This window comes from Petromyzon marinus, chromosome 32 (assembly GCF_048934315.1).
Source record: "Petromyzon marinus isolate PM22_M1 ecotype Great Lakes invasive population chromosome 32, UKy_Petmar_22M1.pri1.0, whole genome shotgun sequence".
Taxonomy (NCBI): Eukaryota; Metazoa; Chordata; class Hyperoartia; order Petromyzontiformes; family Petromyzontidae; genus Petromyzon; species Petromyzon marinus.
This window is the reverse complement of record NC_133698.1, coordinates 8944981-8969417: the sequence shown is the minus strand read 5'-3', so window position 1 is coordinate 8969417 and position 24437 is coordinate 8944981. Positions and strand designations below refer to the sequence as shown.

The 24437-nt window shown below is 43.4% G+C and overlaps 1 protein-coding gene across 38 annotated transcripts in view; it reads right to left on the bottom strand.

Moving 5' to 3' along the window:
- The window catches only part of LOC142929607 (uncharacterized), a 391053-nt gene that overhangs the window by 240492 nt on the left and 126124 nt on the right, over window positions 1–24437 (bottom strand). The window lies entirely within an intron of this gene.

Below are 24437 nucleotides of genomic sequence, written 5' to 3'. Positions count from 1 at the left end.
GAATCCTTGCAGTCACGAAAGCTTTACATCGAAATTTAAATCGAAATTTACTGGACATCTGTTAAAAAAAAGAGCTTCACAGCTCATCGGATTCCTCCAGTATAAATATTCTGATTATGAAATGCGCCTTACAAATTCAACAATAACTATCATGATTTTTCCGTGTGTTTTACATACGTATAATTGCAATTCTTTCAATAGGTATTCACACGAAACCAACGCAAGTTGGCCACCATAACTACAATTCAATCAAGGAAACTTACAAAGAGACACACTATAATGAGTACAACTAATTCGGTAAACCACGGTAGTAAGGAGAGTGATGCAGAACCAAAAAAACACTATCAACCACCAAAAAAAATCGGTTTTACTATCCAAATAAACCATGCCAACAACACCTTGCCTCATCAAATCGCAGCGGCAACATAATTCCACTCCATGGCCCTGAGAGCACGAGACATTGCTCATCGCTGTGTGGGTTCACTGAGGTACTGCAAGTAAGCGTCGCTCTCCGTTATCGACAAGTTTGAGCGGGTGGCATCCGAACGAGAGGGAAACCCGCCCCCCCCCCCCCCCACCGAAAGCAACCCTGGTTGTCGAACAGGGTAGCGCTAGGAGCTGGCTTCGTTGGGGGTTGGTGGGCAGGCGGGTGAGTGGGGGGGGGGCAAGACAGCAATCGACAGTGGCTATCGAACGTTTTGGCAGCCGCTTGGCAATACATTATTCACGGCGCGTCGCCGGAGCATTTGCGATCGATCGCGCTATCGCGTGGCGAGCGGGAAAGCGCGGGTCGTTCTTCGCTCATCCATCCATCACGCCTCCATCCTCAATGAATGACACTGCAGTGCGATCGATGCTCAGTAATAAGAAAAGCTTTGCATTTCTGCGCGTATTAATTCCCTGACCCTGAACGTGACCAGGCAGCGCTAAGCGAGCGACAGGAAAATGGGGGGGGGGGGGGGGGGGTGGAGTCGGCGGGGAGAACAAAAATAAAGTCAATAACGTCTGGAAGAGGCGAGATTTTGAATGCGGTGGCTTCAGTGGCACTGTAGCATGGGTTTTAGGAAAAACTAAGCGCAGCTGTGATAATACAGACTGGCACGTTTACTCTAGCCCTTTTAAAAGCACTTTGATTCAATGTACAATTCCAGGTCTTAATACATGAGGCACGTACATGCAGCATTTTGCCTCACAATATTTTGATTAATGCGCTCCTTTTGTGAAAACAAATATTAATAAACTATATTGCTTCGTTTACTTAACTGTTACAATTTATTCCGCCCGAAAAGGTTTTAAACTGAAAATGGACGTTTTTTTAAAATTATAAATTGTGGTTTGAAAGCAAAAATGTGCATTACAAAAACAGAAGTGCATTTTATTTTAAATGACCTGACCAAAAGCGTGCCACGTGATACAATGATATTCGTTATTTATCGCAATTTTTTTGTTGTAATATCACGCACACAATTTTGTGCATAAACATCAAGACAGCTCGCGCTCAGATCCAATTACACGGGCAACCAAAACAGCGTGCGCAGCACGGTCAATATCGCACGAGATCACATCCATCTCCACACCCCTACCGCTTTTGCTCCTCACCTTGAATTTACTGTTTTATTATGCAGCAGATAGCCTTCAGGCCCACAGCCACAAAGCAATCAGCGGCTCGTGTCTTTTTTTTTAACTCGCCTGTCTCGGTAATGGAAGTATAAGAAAGCCATGCAAATAAGACGCCGCGTTTTTTTTTTTTGAGGATTGGGATCGGAGTCGAGGCAACTAAAAAAAAGCGAGGCCATTGCACGCACACACACACGCGCACATACACTCTGAAAAAGGCACTCCCAACTTTGTTTTATGACCTCCCTGAATTGTAATGCCATTGGCCCCCGCATCTTGTAGGAATAAATAAATATATAACGGCGCGTCGTGATGGCATTTTCATCAACGGCCATTTGTGCATTAGAGATTTATATTTTTTGACAAATTTAACCAATGCGGACAAAAAAAATACACGGGGCATACGGGAGTGCCTGTCAGGATGAGGATGAGTGCATTAACATCACAGTGTATTGTTCAGCAGTATTAACCGATGAAAAAGCCAATTACTTAAACATACACTGTATACAAAGACAAATATCACCCCTATGGCCTTAACAGACTATTGGGGAAAATGCTGTTAGCGAGCACCTACAAAGGCCGGTACAGTACACGAGGGGATGGGTACCCAGCACCACGCTAGACCACCTTTGTCTCCCCAGTAGCAATGTTTACACACCGTACCAGGTACTCATTTGAGGCCGAGTCAACCTAGGGGAAGTGCAGGACCGGTTCAGATAATCGTCACTGGTCTTGGTCGTGAGCGGGAAGCGAACTTGGGTCGCTGGGTTCGTAGAGTAGCACGCTCACCCCTGCGCCACCCTTCCCCGCTACACCGCACAAACTCGCACACATTCAATCACTCGTACTATATGCCACTATCAACGGTGTACATCTCATGATCATCAAGTGCGAAATACAATTATACGACCGGGCGAACAAACAATACAAAGAGTCCAAAAAGAAAAAGACACGCGGACCGCAAATTCGAATTAGCAGCTTCGCGTTAACAAAAGAATAAAGAAACCCCCCCCCCCCCCACGAACAAATGCATCCAAAGCATATGGGCAGCCAACCACCGTTGCAACGGCCAATCAGCTGTGCCCCATCTACTTCATCCCCACCGCGGCATATGGGACAGCCGGGTGACTTATAACACACGCGGGAGGCGCGGTCGTCCTCCCAGCGCACCACACGCAGCGGGGCCTGGCAGCTTTTATAACTCGCCACGCCCAACCGAGGTGGGATGGGGGTGAGTGGGGGTCTCTAACTTCAGCCACGGGTCGTACCACCCACCCCCTCCATGCCGCCTGCCCACCCCCCTACCCCAACACCTCTCTCCCACCCTCTCACCCCGGGCAAGCCGGACAATGGGAGGGCTTTTCAAGGCGGACATTCAAGTTTACGTGGGAACCCTCTCCCCTCCTGACCTCTGGATTAGCATGAGAAAGGGGGGGGGGGTGCTAAGGAAGGAGGGGGGGGGGGACGAGGGACTGTGCTGAGGGGCTCTCTAGAAATCTGCCAGGTGTGGCTACGCAAAAAGCCCCGCGCCTCCATGCCGGACACATGACTTTCTCCGCTGATAGATGACGTAGCAAACAAAAAAAAACACGAATGACGAAAAATAATAATAGCAAGTGCAAAATTGAGGAAGGTAAATACGGCACGTTGGGATCCTTGGATGAAATGCGCCAAGAGTATGTTTAAATATCATTCAATTGTTCGTGATTATTAATAGGAGCACTGTCAAAAAGCCCTCGTGAGCAATTGAAAAGTAAAGGACAGAGAGCAGCCACGGAATTTCATTGTGTGCCATTAAATCGCTTATCTCGCAATTTTCCACTTTTCCGAGAGCAAGCGTGTTTGCGGTGTGCGTACGTACGAATTCATAAAAGGGGGGTGAAAGGAAATAATTTCTTCGCGAGAAATCCAAACGGTTGTCAATACTCACAAATGTAAACAAAAAATTAGATATGGTAACACTGGTCTCACCTTCGACGTGCTTATTCTGCAGTCGCATTCAAACATAATTGTAGAACTTCTAAACAAATCTGACTAGAGTACAACCTGTATCAGTATGGTGGCCGATACATATGTATATACATGCACAACGAGGCATATAGAGAGCACATTGGCCAATGGTAAAATTTCTGATAATGCGGCCAATCTGGTCAGATATTCGAAGTTAAGCAAGGGCTTAGGCCTGGAAAGTGCTCGGATGGGAAACTACCATCCACAAGTGGTGTTGTAGGGTGTGAGGATTCATCGTGAGCAGCAGAGGGAATTGCGGCAAAATCCATTGTTGTACTCTATCTAGATGCTCCCATGTCTACGCTCTCCACCTTCAACAACCAGACAGCTGACCAGCAAAGTGGGCGTACAGGAACAACCCTGACGATGTCTTCATCAAGCAGCGCATTGACGAAGGGCCGTGCTGCTAAGTTCACTGCAGTATATGGATACTAAAATGCACGTACGACTACAAAGAATATTTTTTTCTGATATCCCCTGAATGCGATGAACTTGTACGCTGTGGTACACTATTCTCAGATCAGATTCCCCTCTAATGTTTCATTAACAATTTAACATATTACAGTGTTTTGTCAACCAATGCTGGATTAAGGTCTGTCCCCTGCACACCCCCCCCACCCCACGGCGTAACTGTGTCAGTCATGGGGGTTTGTTGGACCACACTTCAATATGATAGTCAGTGAAGGTTAGTAAAGGTTTTAGCTCCAGGAGTATGTTTAAATATAATTCATCGCTCTGATATGGCAGTCATCAAGCCTCTATGGCCCTGATATTACACTTAATTGTATTTTGAACAGCAGCTTAATTTTTTTTAAGTAAACAATGTGCGGTTTGTTTAATCTCTATGTGGCTTATAAGCTTGTTAATTACATTTCTCACAGGCTCATCCTGTGTGCGCTGAACTGGCAATTTCAATGACAACAATCATAACACGGCCTGTTTGAGTACCACAACACTGATTCAGTTAAATGTTGGTAAATATGTACGTTGAACTTCTTCCGTACCGTACGTAGCCAACCGTGCCAATCGGAGCCAAGGCACCTCGGTCGTCACACTGCGCTCTGAACTCAAGTTACCTGAGCTCGATTCCCGGCCATGGTTATCATCAGCAACATCATTAGTGGGGAAGGGGGGGGGATATCTGAGCCGGTTCAGCCCCCTCGCCCCCCCCCCATTACAGAAGATTGAAACCCATTCAACGAAGCAAACGGACTTGGGTTCTTGTATTCAGCGAAACTGGAATTGTTTTATAGCCATCCTGTATGTTATGAAAGCACTTAATATCGCAGCATGGAAAAGCAATAGAAATGTTAAGTAGCCAAACTTAAAGAGTCTGGAACCTGCAGGCAGTAGATGTATTGCCTTGCACACGTCAATGCATGCTAAGGAACCTTGCTGTTTTGAAGGATGAATAGTGTCACCAACCCCTTCATTCTGCTAATATGGGTTCATGAAATGTGGGGAGGGTACCCACATTTTACCCCACCGCATACAATCCACCAGCAACGTATCCTGCAGTGCACCTGTTGCCGTGCTGCGCAGACAAAAGCAAGGGCCGGCGCCACGAACGTAAATGGCCTCTTGTTGTTGCATGAGCGTAAGGCCATCTTGACCAAACCACAGCAGACCCAGTGCCTGTCTAGTGCAAGTGTCGTGTGACAGCCCCGACCTCACCACAGCCATTACATTAATGCCAAGCTTTTTGTTTCTACTGTATAAATAATAATTTACATGCAATTTTCAATCCACCGCTGGGTGAAAAAATATATATATATATTTTATCAGGCAAGACACCACTGAGCTGTATAGCTCTTTTTCAGAAGCGACCTGGCTACCACAAATGATAGCTCAATTAAGTGGATTATCGCGTGGAAATTTATAGCAGCCAAATGCTCTACACGTGCATGTTGATTCGAAATGTGGAGGAAAAAAACGAGAAAAATCCACTCGACCACAGGGAGAACATGCAAACTCCAAATATACAGGCGTTAGGGTCGGGATCGAACCCACGACCTCCTGTATACCAGGCGAGGTAGTTCACATCTCAGCACCTATGCACCCGATGAAGACCTCCTGATGCTATAATTTGTGGCCAGGTCGCTTCTAAAAAAATTACTACATCACTCATTTGGGCCTTGCCTGGAAAAAAAAGTTTTGTTTTAATGTCAGGAATGAGGATTGGTCTGGACTATACTTCAACACGCTGCGAAATGTGGGTTGATTGCCCAGGACTGGTTCACATATCACTCGTCACAAATGGTAGCCAGAGCTGGGAATCTAACGAAGGTCGCCGGGTTCCTCGTGCAGTGTGCTAACCAAATAAGTCCAGGGTTCCCCCCACCCCCTTCACCAACCCGTAATAGTGAAGTAAAGTCAAACAACTCCCATGGGCTGACACAACATGGGAAGGCCATTGTCTGGCAGTGGATTGACAAAAACCTGTAATTAGAAAAAATATATTTAAGTTGCAGCTCTACCAGCTTTGGCAGAAACATCGAGGTTGGTACCTTTCTCTGTCTCCCCATTGATAACTATAGAGAACATGCGGAATGTTTTGAAGGAGATTGTAAAGATGACATCTCAATTTGACACCTCCAGATGACATCTCAATTTGACACCTCCAGATGACATCTCAATTTGACATCTCAATTTTATATCTCAAGATGACATCTCAATTTGACATCTCAATTTGACATCTCCACATGACATCTCAATTTGACATCACAAGATGACATCTCAATTTTATATCTCAAGATGACATCTCAATTTGACATCTCAATTTGACATCTCCACATGACATCTCAATTTGACATCTCAAGATGACATCTCAATTTGACATCTCTATATTGACACGTCTCAATATGACGCGTCTCAATATGACACGTCTCAAATATGACATCTCAATTCGACATCTCAATTTGACATCTCTATATGATACGTCTCAATATGACACGTCTCAATATGACACGTCTCAATATGACACGTCTCAAATGACACATCTCAATTTGACATCTCGAGATGACATCTAAATTCGACGTGTAATTTTGACATCTCAATATGACATCTCGGGTGCACTCCAATACATTTAAAGAAAAGAGGGCTCTCACTGGCAATTCAGAGGGAGCTGTGGAAACTTGAAGTCATGTGGAATAAGTATTAATTACGACAAATTATTGTGCTCAGACCTGGAGTGGCAGTCCAAAACGAATGAAGTAAATTCAATTATTTGTGTTCTATTAACAAACCGATTTAGTAGAAAATACACAATACCATAGGGGGCCTTGAAAGACATGGAATTAAATCTTTACTTAAAAAGCTTTCGTGACTGCAGGAATTCATATTCTGTGGGTCTTTTGGAAAAGTCACGTAGATAGAAAAAATAATAATAAAATAGTCAAAATGAAAATAAAGTGAATAAAAAATAATAAAAATATCACGATGTTTCAATCGCAACACAAGCAATCGTCATCAGGAGAAACAAATAATTTTACCTCTGCCAATCAGTAACAATAGGACAAATAAAAAATAATAATGCAATTGCAAATAACTTTTGATGGCATGGTATTGACAGGAAGGCTGATGCGATAAGTACCACATGTTTCTGTGGGTCTGAAAGCTGACACACAGGGCATGTAAAAGCCTCTTTAAAGCTGCTATTTTATTTTACACGAATTAGTGTGTGGCCTTTAACAGGCAAGAGCATTCTGTTTAATGTTCATCTTTTTTACACAAAATGTCACAGAGGTTTGCACAACGGGATGTCCACGTGAACACGGGTCATGCGGCAGGACGAAATCTATTCGATGTGCCTTACACAATCCATTACAGCAGAATGTGATTGGGTATTTTTGCCAGAATACGTTGAAAATAGCAACAACGTTATATATGAAACAAAATTGGGGCGTATTTTCACACTCGCGGAATGGTCAGTGTCTTAAAAAGAATAGCACTGCGCTTCCGTCCACTAAAGGTGTGGACATTTGTGCTCCTGCTGAGAAATGCTAAGATAATATAACCCATGGAAACACATTCCACGCGATCATCACAGAACGTGCTCAAGATTCCTAGATGGACAATGGGCTGATTTGGCTGTACATGTGGCTTGAACTTCAATTAAATCCACGAGTACAAATCCACTTTTTACCCAAAAGGCACTTATACCTTTGTTTGGCGATTCTAACAGCAGCATGAGAACATGTTCAAGGCTCGCTATTTAAGGACTGAATAATCAAGTGCCCAGAGAGGGAAAAAAAGCTCACAAAATAAAAAGACATGAGTACACGGGAGCACTATTGTTTGCCATTTCACTGAATAGCACTTTCAAATTACTGCCTGTAATGTGCCAATTTACAACACTGGATACCGACCCCACCTCCCTCTCCCCACCCAATACCGCTGTATATGTATAGTGTCTCTTTTCAATTTTCCCAGGAAAATGGGAACCCTGAATTGGCCGCTTTTCTGCTGCACTGCACACCGCTCTGTACTGGGCAGCGTGCAGTCAGAACATAATACCAGGAAGGGCAGCAGTCACCTTGTACAGCAAGTGTTATCAAAGGTTTCAATAGCGGCAAAATTGAAAATACACCGCCACTGCAGACAGGTGGCCATCATAAAAGCTGCCAAGAGGCTGCCATGGGCATTGCTCTAAGGTGCTTTTTATAACAACTTAAAGAGGATGATGTTATCGAGCAGTTATCAAAAAAATGGTAACCTCACAATGTGGCTCATATAAAATGCCCAGATGGTAAGGAATGAATTGCTTCATTACATTCATAATTCAGCTATTATTCCAGAGAAATTGTATCCATCGATTGCTTGCAATGGGTCAGTTTGATCCTCTGCTTTCATATCTGGCCGGCCAAACTGTTAAATAATGTCACGGGGTTATGCATTATAAGGTCAAGCACAGTGCGGCAATTTGCAGAAAATGTAAGTAAAACTAAATAACGAATTATAACACAACATAGCGAACTCATTAAACATCGTAATGTTCACCTCAGGTACTTTTTTTCTCTCTCAAGAATAATAGGCAGAAACCTCTTACTTGGTTATTAATATTTAAAAATGGTAATTTAAGGTTTTGTTAGCCAAACAAGTGGAAACAATGTTCCACGAACAAAGTGGCGGCATGGTGGGGAAAAGTAGTTGAGGGAATATCCTACAAAGATGCGTCCAAACACAGGCTGGCCGTTATTTATTAATGAATGAAAGATCCGTCACGTGGCAGGGAAATGTAAAAAAAAGCCCAGACAAACGATTGTTCCATGTTAGTTTAAATGTACATTTTTATAATGTACATTGTATATTCGTAACTGGGTAACTGAAACAATAATGCTGTAAATGGTGGAACAAAGTTTTGACTAATCGAGCCACAACGATTCTAAAAAGTAAACAAAAACATCCACACAACCACGGGGAGAACGTGCAAACTCCAAATATACAGCAGGTATCAGGGTCGGGTTCGAAACCACGACATCCTGTAAACCAGGCAAGGTAGTTAACATATCGCCACAGCAATGAATGCATAAAATTGCATGTGCACATTTTTTCTATTTATGTTGTACGGTATGGCCTCACGTGACCCCTGCAGTCCACTAGCGGCCGCTACATCCATCGCAATGTGAACAAAACAGAATGGACTCTTGAACTGCGACACCTCAATCGTGACCACGCACAAAATCGCCAATGGGGGGACGGGTGTGGCATCATTACACCTCTCGTGGACGGCATATTGGACGCGTGCAAAATAAGAAATGTTTTTTGTTTAAGACAAGTTGCATTAAAATAAATCGAAACTGTCTAACGTTGTGTTCCTTAAACCTTTCCAAGATCCTTGGACAATAACGCGCACACCGTATAGAAAAGTCGCGGTGTGAGACAAATATAGGACTGCCTCGATAACCAAAAGAAAAAGCAGTAACAATAATTTAGCAAGATCAGGCAACCCACGCCTCATTTTCTCCGGGTCAAAGGTCAAGTTTAATCCCAGCTAATTATAGCCATTAAAGAGGTTAAATTGTAAAAGGGGAATACTGTTTATCAGATCATCCTTCTCCCATTGGGAATAAGTCAAATATTAAATCAGTGCACCTGGCTTATATACAATGCTTAAGCTATGTGCTCTTCATTAAGATTCACAAGGTCAGGTGAAGTTAATTTAGATTTGGCTGAACCCAAACAGACGGGGCAATCTTTACAAGGGTAGCCACTTTACAATTTATCTCCTAGCTCCAGAAGAGTCTTTAAAAAAGGGGAAGATATTGTTCCTTGATTATTTTAAACTTCCCTTTTCTGAAAGCGTATTGTATGTATTGTATAAAACAACACCATTATAATGTGTGAAAACATTACTTTAACCTTATCATACTTTCAACACTGAGCGCTAATAAGTTTAGATACCATTTTTTTTTACTGATGATCTTCAACGTACTGTGTTTATTATCAGCTCACTGTCACAGACGTAAACTTGTAAATAAGGACACAACCACTGAGGGTTACCTTCAAGTGAACCTAGATATGTAATTATTATAGATAAAACTAACCTTCCATTGCACATCTTCAAATCTATATGTAAGGCCTATTATCTGACGTTCCCTACCCAAAAAAATCATATTTTTCTCACGATCGTCTGCGATAAACATGAAATGTTTTGATAAAAATGAATACCGTACACACGAGGCGTTTGCACACCCGCAGTAGAATTGTGCACAAACACGTTTTCGCGATCGTGTGGTCGTTGGGCGAGAACTCTCATCAACGCACACAACACTGAATGAAGTAAATCGTGCACGTGCTTGTTTTGCTCAGTTGAGGCACAGAACACGAGCCAGATTTCTGGCAACGCTGCGGCGGTGGCAATGAGCGAGCGGCGATCCCAAGACAAAGATCTGAGTGCGAAGATAGGTCGCTCAACGCTCCCAAACACATCTTCAGGACAGACAAGCTTGCAGATGGTGGGGTTGAAAGGCGGCTTGTGCATGTGCTCTCCTTGGAGGCTGAATGTGAGCAGTTCTGGTGCCAATCTCACTCCCCGAGGATGTGTTTGCAGGTACATTATTGATAATGTAGAGTCCTTTGTGGGAATTTTAAGTGTGCTATCCCATTCACCTTCTTGTGGGCATTTAAAGATCCCACAGCCCTCCTCATAAGAGGTGACAATTTTATATTGTGCGACACTTGGCGGCTTTTACAAACGATATGCTCTCAGCTTGCAAGCCCATATAACAAAGTGATTTTAATGAATGAACAAAATATATTTCAGTGAATGTTACAAAAAAACCCAACACAAATATTTAACCTTGATGAGTTCACACAAGTTAAATTCCTGACGATGACAAAATTTAATATTTATGCTGTTGTATCTGCTGGTAAATGACATACGCGCTGTATGACATGGGCATAACACCTCACAGTGTGCCATCACGTAAACCAAGATATTAATTTTCAGGTTTAATTTGCTTTGGACATCAGCGAACACATGCTTCACAAAAGCAGAATCGTATACAGGTATGCTGCATGACAGTAATTAACTTAGAATATATGTTAATAGTAACGTTTCACGCTAATCATAAATGATTATGTTTGTGAGATCACAAACAAAATCGAAAGGTTCTCGCTTGTGGAGAAGGGTCCAATCCCTCCCTGCCTTGCGTGAGCCAAGACCACCACGCTTCCTTTTAACGTTCCCAAGATTAAATTCCGACTTTGACCTTGACTGATGTAACCACAATTTTTGAGTCTCCCTTCTGATGTGTAACACAAAAATAAAATTAATGGGAAAACCATAATCACTGGTTCCCCGTGTAATGAATTTTGTGGCCATGTAAGCATGCCAAACTCTTTACACGATAGCTTCTTTGGACTGCCTGAATCTCGTTTCAGGTTCATTATTTACTTTTTTTTTACTTTACGTGCTTCACCCTTTTTTTTTAGGCAAATGGTCATCGTAGCATCACACCGCATTTAGGGAAAATCCAATCACAAACCTCTGCACGCGTGAGCACGAAGCTCGCACTACTGGAGGCCAAACAAAGGCAATGGGGGGACCCGACCCTTGGGGGTCAGAACTCCACACATCGTTCCCTCCACTTCGCGCGTGTGCGTTAATCCAGGCGCATTTCGAAGATCCGAAACAGCAGTGGAAGGCCGCCAACTGAAGGGAGAACCTTTAATAAAGAGTAGGCAGCAATAGATACTTTGTCGTCGCGATCGCCACCACCACCAATGCCCACGCGATAAGAAACGTGTGGTGTGTTGTGCGCCATTTGTTGTTGGTTTCCGGTGTAGCGGGTCATTCTCCATAGCCACAACGTGCATTCCAGTTACATTCATAAACCAAAAGTTACAATTATTGAAGGGCTAGGCCTCACTTTGTAAAAGTGTTTCAGACTCGATCTAACCAGTCAATTGTTTCTCCCCGCCCCCCTCCCTCGCAACATCACTCTGAGGAAACAAGCAAGTCTCTGTGAACTGGCATATAACAAACTAGTGCTGAATGAAACAATGCCCAGTAGACCAAGGTGTTGTAATTGACGTAATAAAAATGTGTTTATTCACCATTGTGGCGGAGAAAAAAAAAAACATCTTCACAGTTTCATGAGGCTGCAGCGACGGTGACTTTTCGGAGGAGTTTCGCCAAAACTACGTTGTGCGCAAAATGTACTTTGTGCGCGCGTTTGTGCCACGCATTTAGAACAGAGAAGAAAAAATATATACATTAATCAACAGGCCTGCGATGTTGAAAATGCGCATTGTTCCAATGCAGTTTTTCTTCAATAATCCTTCCTTTGTAATCATCATTCAGCATGTGTCAGGAGACTGCAAGCACTGTGGTTATTTTCAACGTATGCAGACATCGCTGCAACCCACAATAATATGTTTGGAGGTGACATACCTTTGCAATTTCAAATACATTTCAAAGTCACTACGCTTTTTCGGGCGTTTGTTTTGTTTCACAAAACAGTGCATTACCTGTACGCGATAACATCCATTTCTCACACTACGCCTTTGTTGATTTTAAAAGTTTCATGGTCATTGCTTTAGCTGATCAAGATGCGGTGGTTAAAACATCCCATCACGCCGATGGACGGGCCAATGAATGGGAATGCATAAAAGCACTACGGTGATGTAATTCCTTCGTCAGCGGTTTGGCAGATCACTGAAAAATGACTGCAAGTAGTAAATTAATATAACACCAAGAGCCAAACGGGGATCGCCAACACGGCAGCAAATGTCAAATACCGCACAATTCGGATCTCACGGCACAATCCGAGCAAAAACTATTGTGGTGGGTATCGCGGGGGTAGACTCAGCCTAAGATGGGTACCCGGGTATGGTGCGTGCCTTAAGGGGGAAAACGAAATTACGAGTGGTGTGGTGGCACGGTGGTCATAACAGAAACTCGCCAAACAGCACTTGCTCCAACTGTCCGTACAACTGAACATGTAAAAGAAATATCTGTAGGCAAAGATTACTTGCCACGACAGCACACACGTAAAAAAACGAAACACCAGACAAAAATTCTATATTTAGTTGCTGACAAGAAGGGAGCGGGGTGTGCTTGAGATGTGAAGGGTTCCCGGGCAGATGGGCTGTTTATGCATTCTCCTAAATCAGACGTGACATTCCGCCTTTCAGTACGGTTGGAGAGGTATCGTTTAAGCAGAAGCAGCAGCAGCAAGAACAACAACAACAACAACCAAAAATGTCAAGCACCCTGGGAAAATTCTCAGAAAGGCCGCGTGCCAAGATGCCCGACATTGCGTGGCAGCATCGGGGGGGGGGGATCGCCAGAGCCACTAAACCACCACCCCCCACCGCCACCATCCGGCGTGACCACGCAGCGGCCCACGGGAGAGTCACTGCTGACCATTAATATCGAATGCGTCTGGGCCCGGCAGAGAGGAGAGAGAGCAGCATTGACCAATCTGTCATCCGCCCCGTGAGTTACCGAAGGTGGAGGCCGCCTTCCATCAATTAGGCGTTGTTTTAATGGCTACATAAAACAAAAGTGAAACGACAATGAGCGTGGCGTTGGCGGCTATGGTTGGAGGTTGGTGGGGGGTTGCGAAACAAGCGAGGGAGATGAGAACGTCACAGGCAAGCGCCGGCAAGCCGGGACTAGCAGCGATGATGGAGGGCCACAGCTGAATTGAGACAAAAGATGTCCCCCACCATGGCAATTGACAAGCAACAACAACTGGCTGCCGATTTTTACGCAAACATTTCAGTGATAAGACGGACAACAAGAGTCAAATGCGTGCGCCGTTCCGTATACGTGCAGGTATGCCGAGGGGGAATTCTATTTAGCAATGCCGGTACCATTTAACAATGCTATTATATTTCGATTTAAAGCTTTCGTGACTGCAAGGATTCATCTTCTTTGGTTCTTTCGGTAAAGTCACCTAGAATGAGAATACAATAATAAAATAAGACAATAAAATTCTCACGACGTTTCGGCCACAACACAAGTAGCCTTTTCGATTTAAAGCTTTCGTGACTGCAAGGATTCATCTTCTTTGGTTCTTTCGGTAAAGACAAGTAGCCTTCTTCAGGTGAAAGAACAGAACTGTCAGGACGACAAGAGCTTCAATTGGCTCTGTCGTCCCAACAGTTCTGTTCTTTCACCTGAAGAAGGCTACTTGTGTTGTGGCCGAAACGTCGTGAGAATTTTATTGTCTTATTTTATTCTATTATTTTATTCTCATTCTACGTGACTTTACCGAAAGAATCATTTAACAATGCTATTATAGTGTCATCGAAAATCACTGAAGGAAAGCCACTGCGGTGTAATGATTGGCAATCTAGCGTTGGTCCGTTTCGACTTAATCTCCCTGGAGCGGCAGCTGAAACCAAGTCACAAGTTTATTGAAGCCACCTCCGCCCGCCTCTATCAACCCAGCATGGAAGAGTAGGCCAAAATAGCCTCAAGAGGGGCTTAATAGAGCTCCCTCTACTGGAGGCCCTTCCACCTGCCATGACTTGTATGTATGTATGTTGAACTTCTTTCGCACCGTACGTAGCCAACCGTGCTAATAGCAGGTGCCGGATCAAGACATTGCACGGCTGTGCCTTTACCCTCTGAATCTTAAGCGAACATACGCTTAGGTAAATAACCTAGATTGTGTTTGAGAAATGAATTAAAACAAATTTAAATCTATTTTGGAGCAGAAATAACATCCTATGGAAAACATACTTTCTGGTAAACAGTTTAGAAATGCCAATTAATTGCCAGAATGCGCTATCAGCACTTAGAATCACACACTCCTGCCTGTCCAAAACATTTATCTGCAGGCGTCTGATCGCTGATCGTATCCAAGAGTGCACACTCGATAGCTGCTGGGTCGTGGCAAGCCAACCAAGCCTCTGCCATCGTACCACCATCATAGCCCGTAGCAAAACACACTTAACCCCATCCTATTCTGAAAGGCTGCCCCCTTATGTCACACACAGATGGTTCACTGAGAAAGGCAGATTTGGGTTTCACTTTAACCCTTCCACTGACAGCACATTTGTGGTGGCAAAAATCACAACTTTGGATGGCCACAATTGTGTGGAATGAGGTCGAAAAGACACAGTGGCTATTTTTCTTTAAAAATGCCCTACTTTTATACAAATTCACAGCCTTTTCCAATCCACCGCTGGATGATGGCCCTGCCCATGCATGCTTCCTTTGGTTCATACTTCACCACACTGGTCAGCAGGGCCTTCCATTGGGGGTGGGGAGGGGGTTGGAGGGAGCTGGGGCAAATCCCACCGCGTGCCCCCCCCCCCTCCCACCTGCAAACTAAACCGGGAGTATTACGTCTGACACCGGGAAGTCGAAGCGCGGAGGGGCCCTCCAAAATGCGGGGCCCAGGGCGGTCGCCCCGATCCACCATGTATCCTAGGGATGGCTCTGGCTATGGAAGCCTTTATCATTAAGGACAGTGGTGGCCTTTATCATTGAGGACAGTGGGAGCCTTTAACATTGAGGACAGTGGGAACCTTTATCATTGAGGGCAGTGGGAGCCTTTATCATTGAGGGCAGTGGGAGCCTTTAACATTGAACCCTACAGAAGGCTGAAGGCTATGGGCAGGGCCGTCCACAGGAGAGTGCGGGGCCCACTGTTCTGGGCCCCCCGCCGCCTTCAAACTAAACCGGAAGTATCACATCTGACACCGTGACGTCGAAGCGCGAGGTCCCCCCAAAGCGCAGGGCCCGGGGCAGTCGGCCCGATTCGCCATGCACCCCTGAGTCGACTCTACCTTAGAGTCGCCATGCACCCTAGGGTCAGTGAGGGTTGATGAGGGTTAGAGGGCATGGAGGGGGCAGGGGATTAGCCCATAACCAGTTCAGATATTAGCCGTGGCCGGTTTCACAGCGCAGAACATAGCGACCCCTTGTTCACACCACTAGGACGGTGGTGTGGCACAGAAGGAATTATTCCCATTACAGCCACCTCCTCAATTACATCTGTGAGGCCAAAGTTTTCAGGATCAATTCCCCACATACTGCTATAAGCTCCCTGCTTGCTTGTAAGTTGGTTGTTACAAACGGCCTTGTTTCTCAGCAGGGCTGTGAAGCCTAATATCCAGCCTACTCGCCTGCAGGAGTAACACTGGCATTTGACTCTTAATAAGCCCCATCATGGTGCTTACGAGTGACTTGGCAATATTAATTGGTTCCTTTGAGCAAACTCGATTTCATGTTAGTATCTATTTATTTACACTTGAGTCTCAAGAGTCGTTTCAAGGAGGGTCCTGTACATTTTTCACAGTTAGGTGGCGATGTGGCTATGTGTAACCGCAATTGAGTAAATTTGTGTATGTATTTTTTTTCCAAAAATTGGCATGTTTTGGAAGGTAGCAGTTACATCGTTTTTTTTAAGCTATGGAATAAAACCAGAGAACTTGCGAGGAAAACCATGCAGAAAAGGGGGAGAAGATATAAACTCCAAACAGAAAGGTGCCCGACCCAGGAATCGAACCCAGTGAGTCCTTCTGTGAGGCACGGGTGTCATCACTGTGCCACCCACCCCCGGCCTGCATGAGTTTTATTGCGTAGGGAAATTAATTTCCAACTGTTATATTTTAAAATGCATGGTTATACTATTTTACATTGTCCAGAAATATGTAAGTACATTCTTAATTTTAAAAAAACCCTACTTAGATTCTATTTTCTAAAGTCTGCCTTGAAAAATCTGCACAGCATAACCTCAATGGATCTCGCGCATTGGGAGTTCTAAATAAAAACGTGCGACCATTCTGATAAGAGTCCGTAGAATACTGACGAATGCGGAGAGAATAACAACAGTACAGTCCCTCAACATTTGGTCCGAAGAATTTAAGCACAAGACAAAAGTTCAATGAGCAGTAACGCAACCACACGAGTCTTTCGAACATCGACGCAATCGTGTCGTGCTGGTGCCCAGTCCGAGTGGGCTTCTCCTTGCCGACTTGGCGAATTTGTATTCTGACGCCAAGGCGAACGCACCGATGTACCGTGTACGGCCCCCGAAAAACCCCGATTCACAAATGCGAGCACACAAAACACATTCAAACACGAGTCAAAAATCCACATGGCCCCCCCGGGTTTCGTGCACAATGTGGAGGCCATCGTCGTTGTACATCACAACAAAGAGTGAAAGAAATGGGCCCATCACAAATGGCTGTTTTACCCTTTCTAATACCAATATGGAGTCTGTACGGGAGAAGGGGGATTAGATTTAACTGTCTGGCCTCTTGGCAGCTCCCCTCACTACAGTAACAACAAATCAGACTTCGTGTAATGATCAGGGTCAACAGAGCGCCAGAGAAGCCGTAAATTTGTTTAACATAATTTTTGCGCCTCAAATTTTGTATCATGCACATTTTTTATTTCCCTCCTCGGCACTTTTTAATAAGAACAAAATGCACGGAGCTTCGTGACGGCTTCGTCTCCAAAAATTTGCTCCCAAAAATCTAAAAGATTTTTTGTTCTTGTTGATTGGCACAACCTCTTCGGTATTTTTCGATTTTCCGCACTGATGATATACTGTACGTGAAAGCTGGATTATACCACAGCCACTGCTAAATCATACTGTAGTGAAGATTTATATGACATTTTGAGCTGATGGTGAAGATATTTTTTTTGGAAGGAATTTGTTTAACGACACTGAAGCAGGAATTGAGTATTCAAACAGGGTACAACGGGGGTGGCGGCTGTTGCCCACATGCATTTTGAAGAAGCACAACAACCCCGCCGTGCATTCATATCCGTGAGATTTAATTGAGTTAATCCAATCCAGCGAGGGCCTTCTCCTAAATACAAACGAGGCGCGCCCACGAACACACCTCTTCGCGTGCGCGTGCACGCGCACGCACACACACATGTAAAGAGTAATCAATCATGAACAAAACAGCCAGGACAAAGTGATTAATTAATTTGCAATTAGGTTGCCATTCACGGCGTAATTCAATCATTTGAGCAGCACTCACTCTCAAGCGATGGGGTGGCGGGTGGGGGGGGGTGGCAGCTGCTTGCGCCTTGCCAACCACACTGCATCGAGCCAGCAGATGCCACTGTGGAGCAAGGCACTCTTAACGCGGTAGTTTGAGCGAATTTTTTTTTTTCAAATCGCTTCGCCTACACAGCGCTCGTAATTACTCAATTAATTAAAGTGGCAGCGTAAAACGCTGCCCGTGTTGTACGCTAGCTCACAGGTAGGAATGGCGTGGACGGTATTGGTTGGCACCGGCGAATCGTGCAGAGGGAGCGACGATTCCTTGTGCAACCCGCCCCGTTTTATAATTTCTATCAGCGACGAACCTATATTTATGAAAAAAAATAGGTTTTGACCCTTTCGGGCAATAAAACAGTTGTGTTAAGATACTCAAACACCAGATAGAAACCTTTTGCAAGGAACCAAGTCTGCATTGACCACACGTACTTGTGGTGAACATGCAAAAAAAAAACATGCTTGATAATATTTGCACAAATGACGTCATTTCCGAAAAAAACATGATGAAACGTGGCCAAATAGATCGATTGTGATATAAGCAAATACTCATCAACATCAGTGCAGATTAATAAGTGATGAATAAAATGTACTGTACATAAAAGCATCAGTGAATGTCTGTTGTTGATTCCGGTGAGTGCGTGCACACGTGTGTGAGTGCACTGCGTCATGTGGAGCGGTGGTGTAGCGGTTAGCGCGCTGCACTACGAACCTGGCCACCTGGGTTCGATTCCCGCTCACGGGCAACACCAGTGGTCTCGATTATCAGACCGGTCCTGGGCCTCCCCTAGGTCGACTTAGCCTCAAATGAGTACTTGGTGCGATGTGTAAACATCGCCATTAGGGAGACAAAGGCGGCCAGGCGTGGTGTTGGTCACCCACGCCTTTATAGGTGCTCGCTAATAGCACTTGCCCCTACAGTCTGTTACAGGCTATACGGGGGATCTTTGTATTTGACTATGTGTCTCATATAACCATCCAGTAAAGACATCAAACACATTGGTATGCTTGTGTAGACTACACAGGTGATTAACTTTGCATACCTGCCATAAAACGTTGCCTTTATGCAAAGTACAATGTAACAGGAAATGTAGAGCAACTTCTCCAATCTGTAGATTACTAACGTACTACAGTTGACTACAGTGACACAGGGAGGACAAGGTTCATACAGTATTGAGTCATTTTGATTAAGAAAAACATAAATATAAAGCAGAATAAAATTCACCTGATGTCATTCTTTTTGGGAGTTGGTCACATTCATGTAGGACTTCTATTTATCCGCGGCGCAAGAGGACAGAAGAATATAGTCAAATATCTAAGATTATATTCTTGGTTCTTTCGGTAAAGTCACGTAGAAGGGAAACAATAAAATTATAAAAAAATAATACAAATATAAAACAATAAAATTCTCACGACGTTTCGACTGCAACACAAGCAATCACATTCTTGGTTCTTTCGGTAAAGCCACGTAGAAGGGAAACAATAAAATTATAAAAAAATAATAAAAATATAAAACAATAAAATTCTCACGTGACTTTACCGAAAGAACCAAGAATATGAATCCCTGCAGTCACGAAAGCTTTAAATCAAAATCTAAGATATTGTTGTAGGCTCCAAACCAAACTGTTCAAGCACCATACCATAATTCTAAGTTGTAAAATAATTGACATTCTACGTCTCATAAGTAGATAAAAGAGACTTAAAAACACAACAGAGTACTTTTCATTCCTGTCAGGTAAAACAAAACCAGTGGTCTTAGATATTTTGCTTTGGTTTCAAAAGCCAATGAATGGCTGGGACGCTTAGTGTGGAGGATGTTTAAGCCTAACAAACCCATCCAACTTGCAGCCTTTAAATCACTAAAGACACTTATTTTTTTTCTCAAAGGGCAGTTCATTGTGTGCCAATGTCACGGCCAAATTTGCTTTACCCGAAATGAGGTATGCATCGTTTTCCACATATAAAAAGGGTGCTTGGGGAAAATTAGCGAGCAAAGCGTTCCAAAGCAAACGCCCGAACCCTGGACATTTCCCAGACACCTTTGGCACCTCTAGTCACGCGCATGCATGCATACAAGCGTGACGTGCCAAAACGCCAAAAAAAATAAGAGCTTGCAGCTTGGCTAATCTTTGTGAACAAGAAAACACTGACAGGCACTTTAAGTGCTTCACCTGCAGTAAGTGGCAGTCCCTCTTAGGCAATCTCTTATGGTCTTGTCAAGCCAAAGCTGAGATGCCCTAAAAAAAACCCATTGCTCTCAACATTGCATATCTTTGCCACACTTTGAGATCGAGACCTTTAAGTTAATTTCATTGGCTAAGCTCCCGCTCATTACCAAATGAATCCTATCGACTAAGCCGCCACAGCGGGGCTTCGAGAGAAATGGGGATCGATGGGCAGAGATTTTGAATTATAGGGGCCCATCAGGCTAAAACCTATTACAGTCCAGTGTGTAAACATTACATTCGGAGAACATTTTCAACACTTAACTATGCACACATACTTGTTGGAGACACATTAAGCACATTAAAAGGTAGGTATTCATCAACGTGAGAATTAGCTGTATTTTTAAAACTCATACCTGATTTGAATGAATGTCCTTATTCTCTTTATTTGTCAATGTGCAGTTTTAATAAGCTGATGACTTGGTAAGTTTACCAGTCACACGACTTTGGCCACAATACTTTCAAATATGTTAAGTAATTTGTTTACACGGACAAATCAATATGTGGCAGCAAGATTTTTCCATGTCGCATTGACGTTGAGCAACACCCGTGCCAGTCAGCATGTTGGCTGATGTAGTATCAGTGGACACGGTGTGTTTGTCGTCAAATAACTCGCTGAGTAAACACTTACTCTCCTCTTCGGCAAATGGTTTGGAGACAAGTGGTGTGGCAGATCATACTTTGGAATGGTGGGCACATCGCGACGGGGATTTGCGTGCTGTCGAGCATCTTAAAACTATCCGAGACCAACCCTGCCCGACTACGGAAAGCATTGAGCTTTTTGGATTGCATTTAATAACGTAACGCCACATGCAACGCTTATTTGGTATCAGATGTATTTATTTGTGGATGGGCTTTCTGATCATCAAGATGATAGCTTTCTAGGAAACACTTATCAGCAAAAGAGGAAAGACGTGGCGAATGCATCGCGGTGACATGAATTTCAAACATCTTACTTACAACGACCCGCTTAATTTTACGTAAACACGGTATATCGTTTCTTTTGCAGGTGAAACGGGAGAGTGGGCACATGTGTGTGTGCCACAGTGGTGAGATGTTAACTACCTCGCCTGGTAACACAGGAGGTCGTGGGTTTGAATTCAGACACCTGACGCCTGGACATGTGCTCCCCGTGGTTGTGTGGATTTGCTCGGGGTCCTCCGGTGTTTCCTTCCACATTAAGAAACATGCGTTTAATAGTATTTGGCTGCTATACATTTCCAAATAAGCCACCTTGTTGAGCTATCATCTGTGGCCCAGTCGCTTCTGAAATAGAGCTATATAGCTCAGTGGGCCTCACCTGGTAAAATAAAAAAAAATAGTAAAATTTTGTAGTGTGTGCATGCATACAAACAAAAAGCCTGAGGTACATTTTCACCTAAACCTTCCTCTTAACATTCCTCAATATCTCCCTGTGGCCAGCCTGAGCAATGTTTCTTCGAATAGAAAAAAAAATACCCTTCCTTTTCACAAAAGCAAAAAGCTCAAGGCATGGTTTCAGGGCTCCCATAGTACTATGAGGCCCATATTAAAAAAAAAAAAAAATGTTTTCCTTTTACCGATTTTTATTTGGTTAACTTCATGTTTTTTTATTGCATGCAATAGCCCACCTCTCGAATATTTCCAGGTGATGAACTTATGGCAGTGTTTTTGTAAGTTTCGTTTTATTCTCGTCATTAGGTAAGAAGCAACAATTTGCGTACGATTGGCTGCATTCATATAATTTTACGCGAGAACTGCATTTCATAAAAAAAATGTTGTTTAACGTTCAATCGTTTTAGCTATAATTGAGTAGTCAGTTTTCATTGTTTAGAATTCTTTAAGAGAAAAAAAATCGTACTTTCGATAATACACAAGATATTTATCAAGCAATAGCTGAAACACATCACAGGGAGATGTGCTCCGTTGCTGCAAATTGTTTCCAAAAATTAGACCCCAAAAAAATAGGACGTTTGCCAACATGTCAACGAAGTCGATGAGTGATTCAATATGTTTTCAATACATAATTGTGTTCTTGGTTTGTAAACATATTCCGCCTGTCTTCATCATCATCTCCAATCTATCAAATGCTGAATGAGGGCCTTCCGATGCCAATTCCATCTCTCACGGGCAAACCGCACATCCCATAAGCACGGTTGGCTACGTACGGTGCGACAGAAGTTCACCATAATAGTCACACGTACAACAATCCATCTCGCTCCTGCACAGGAGCAGATTTCATCCTCTCTGCCACGTTTCCCCTTCTTTGGCTGCCATTCACAGGCCAGTCTCATCTGCAGCGATGTGTCCTGCCAAAGCCTACTTGCCGACTCATCTTTACTGTCAATGTAATGTGTCTAATTGTATTGTGCTCTGTTCCACACGTTGCTTGCACTGTCACTCAGTGTAAACCCTCAGCATGTATCTCTGGACGATTCGTTGACGCACTTTCAGATTTTGGTTTTAATTTTCCCTTGTGAGAGTTCATGTTTGTGAGCCATTTGTCACAAAATCCAATGTGCACCGGTTGAAAATGTTCTACACATTGGTAAGGTGCATTTCATTATTAAATTCAAATTTCCAAAAGTCCAAACTCTTTTTGACCTGCACTCACTTATCTCTTTATTTTACGATTTTTATCCTGACCTGGCTTTAATATTATGTTGTTGTCTGGTAGTCTCCCCTCCACAAATGATTACAATTTGTCTCGTGACCATATTGTCCACAACCTTTTGTTTAACTCATACATAGTTTGAACCCAACTCATCTATAAGTTATTACAAAATTTCCCCAGAGTTAATTTTAATCATTTGGTAGAAACACTACCATTAATACTTTAACTACCTCAAAATTACAAATCAGAAGAGGAGTCAGTCAAGAAGACACAAATCTCACACCAAGGCCATTCACAGTATTATTTTGAAGATGTCTTTACAAAAAAAAAGATTGGAATAAATGGCAGAAGAAACGTAAATGGGGGGAAAAAGGTACTAATCATCTTTTTATGGCTGTCAGATTTTTTTAAACAATATAACCACGTGCTCTATTACGAGTCAGAAAAGAAAGTATTGGTGTAATACATTAGGACTGATTTCCCTTGGCTGATTAAGTCTCGGGAGGAGCAGTTACAGCGATGCCAGGGCTTATGTTTGGTAACAAAACAACAGGAATAGGAGTGGATATTGAGACCATTTTTTTGTCTGTTCTGGAAATATCTTGGGAAAACCTTTACGCGTCAAATAATGTTGAAAAATGTGTTTCTGATATCCTTACTTCTAGGATGACAACGTTGACAATCGCTTTTAATAATTATAACGAGGGCAACGATGCTGTCATTTATCACTGTTTTGGTTTACAGCGAGTATGTAAAATTGCAACAATGTAAAATGTAGTTATTGTTATTAACCATACATAATCATCACATTTAAAGTAGATTACGCGTTTGTACCATAATACCAGAACCATCACAAATAATTTAGTATTCATATTAGGTAAATAAACATTATTATTTCCATGATTACTATTATCGCTACCGAAAATACTTTTTCATCTTTTACTCCTCCTGATGACGGCCGCTTGTGTTGTGATCGAAACGTCGTAGTTTTTTGTTATTTTCTTTCAACCTATCTACGTGACTTTACCGAAAGACCAAAAGAAGACGTTTTTATTATTTGGCAAAAATGTATTCCATCTGACAAATTATGCGCATTATTTAAAATATATACGTGCACTGCAATACGTGAAGATATTTTTTAAATATATAAACACAGAATATATCAATCTCTTCCTTGGCTCTAGGAAACAAAGTGCGCTGTTTGGTTAACTGGCAATATCTGCCATAAAGACGTGACCCCTTGTATCAGCCCTGATACAGAAGGCATCACCCCCCTCTCCTGGTGGAATTCTCTAAACTAATTGCGGCTCACCTAGGCCTGCGCGCGGTCCGTGCCATCGAGGTCACGCGAGTCCACGGAGGGAGCCGCAACGATTTGACAACGTCGCACGGGCGCTGGCGTCGTCGCCCGTTCCTTCACGCGCACGGCGGTGAATCATCAGGCGTGCAATTAAGGGAAATAAATGAAATCCAACCGATAGGCTCTTAGAGCTGCTGTAGCGCGAGGACCGT